Raw genomic sequence first — 2,070 nt, 5'->3', positions numbered from 1 at the left:
TTTTTTTTTTGCCAGTACCATGCTGGTTTGGTTTGGTTTGGTTTGGTTTGGTTTGGTTTGGTTTGGTTTGGTTTGGTTTGGTTTTTTTGTCTTTTTTGAGACAGGGTCTCATTATGCAGTTCAAGCTGGCTTGAGCTCACTATATAGCCCAGGCTCATCTCAAACATGCAATAATCCTCCTGCCTCAGCCTTCCAAATGCTGGGATTACAGGTGTGTGCCACCATGCCCAGCTCCATGCTGTTTTTATCACGGTAGCTTTGCAGTATAATTTCAAATCAGAGAATGTGATGCACCCTGCCTTCCCTTGTGCCCAGAACTGCCTTTGCTCTTAAGGTCTCTTTCTGATTCCAAATGAATTTTAGGATTGTTTTCTCTAATACTGTGAGATATGGTGTTGGAAGTCTGACCAAGATTTCATTAAATCTGTATAGAAATTTTGAAAGTATAACCATTTGTATTGGTTCTTCCTACCCAAGAACAAAGGATATGTTTCCATTGTCTGATATTCTCTTCAATCTCTTTTTTCAGAGTACTGTAGTGTAATGTAGATATCTTTTACTTTCCTCCTTAGATTGATTCCTAGGTATTTCCTTTTTTTGGATGTTATTGGGAAAAGTGTTGTTTCCCTAATTTCCCTCTCACTGAGTTTGTTGTCCATTTACAGGAAGACTATTGATTTTTGAGTGCTGACTTTGTATCCAGCTAGACTACTGAATTTGGTTGTTAAATCTAGAAGTCCCAGCTGGGTGTAGTGGTGCATGTTTGTAATCCCAGCACTCGGGAGGCTGAGGCAGGAGGACCATTGCAAGTTTGAGACCAGCCTGGGCTACAAAGCAGCCTGAACTGCATAGCAAGACCCTGTCTCAAAAAGACAAAAAAAAATCTTGAAGTCCCTCAGTGGAGTTTTGGGGGATTCTATGTAGAATATCATGTCATCTGCAAATAATGATAATTTAACTTCTTCCTTTCCTATCCTTAATCCTTTTCTTTCTCTTGTGCAATTCCTCTGGCTAATACTTCCAGAAGTAGATTAAAAGTGGTGACAGTGGACATCCTTGTCTTATTCCTAATTTTAGAGTGATAGCTTTCAGTTTGTCTCCCTTTAGTAGGATGTTGGCTGTTGGTTTCTCCTGAGTGCTGAAGTTACATGATGTAATTATGGTGTTTTTTTTGTTTTGTTTTGAGACAGGGTCACACTACATAGTCCAGGCTGGATTTGAACTCACTCTGTAGCCCAGGCTGGCTTCAAATTCATGGCAATCCTCCTGCCTCAGTCTCCTGAGTGCTGGAATTACAGGCGTGTGCCACCATGACTGGCTTAGGTTTTTTGGCTTTTTTTTTTTTCTTTTGTCTTTTTGAGACAAGCGTCACTTGAATTCATTTTGTAGCCCAGGCTGGCCTTGAACTCACACTGATTCTCCTGCCTCTGCATCCCAAGTGCTGGGATTACAGCTGTGGGCCACCACATCTGGTTAGCTGTTGTTTTCTCAAGGATGGTTTTTATCAGATTGAGATAAAGACCATCTATTCCAATTTTCTGTAGGGTTTTTATTGTGAAAATACTTTGTCTGCATCTATTGAGATCATCATATGTATTTTTTCCCTGGCTCTATCAATATGGTATACTACATTTACTCATTTGCATATGGTGAACCATCCCTGCAACCCTGGGATGAATCCTACTTGGTCATGGTGTGTATATAATCTTGATGATTTGCTGCATTCTGTTGGCCAGTTTCTTATGAGTATTTTTGCATCTATGTTCATTGGGGAGATTGATCTGAAGTTCTCTTTTTTGGCTGGATCCTGCTTTGGTTTTGGTAGCAGGATAATGCTTGCTTCCAGGAATGAATTTGGGAGTACTCCCTTTCAATTTCATTAAAAAGCTTGAGAAGTAGTGGTGTTAGATCTTGTGTAAATTTCTTGCAGAATTCAGCAGTCAGTCTGTCATGGCCTGGGCTTTTCTTTTTTGGTAGATTTTTAATTACATCATCAATCTAATTGACTGATATTGGTTTATTTATTTATTTATTTTTTGTTTTTCTCTGGTACCGGGAACCGAACTCACG

This window comes from Chinchilla lanigera, unplaced genomic scaffold (assembly GCF_000276665.1).
Source record: "Chinchilla lanigera isolate Chin_1 unplaced genomic scaffold, ChiLan1.0 scaffold00010, whole genome shotgun sequence".
NCBI lineage: Eukaryota > Metazoa > Chordata > Mammalia > Rodentia > Chinchillidae > Chinchilla > Chinchilla lanigera.
The sequence above is the reverse complement of the archived record's forward strand: the minus strand, read 5'-3'. Positions refer to the sequence as shown.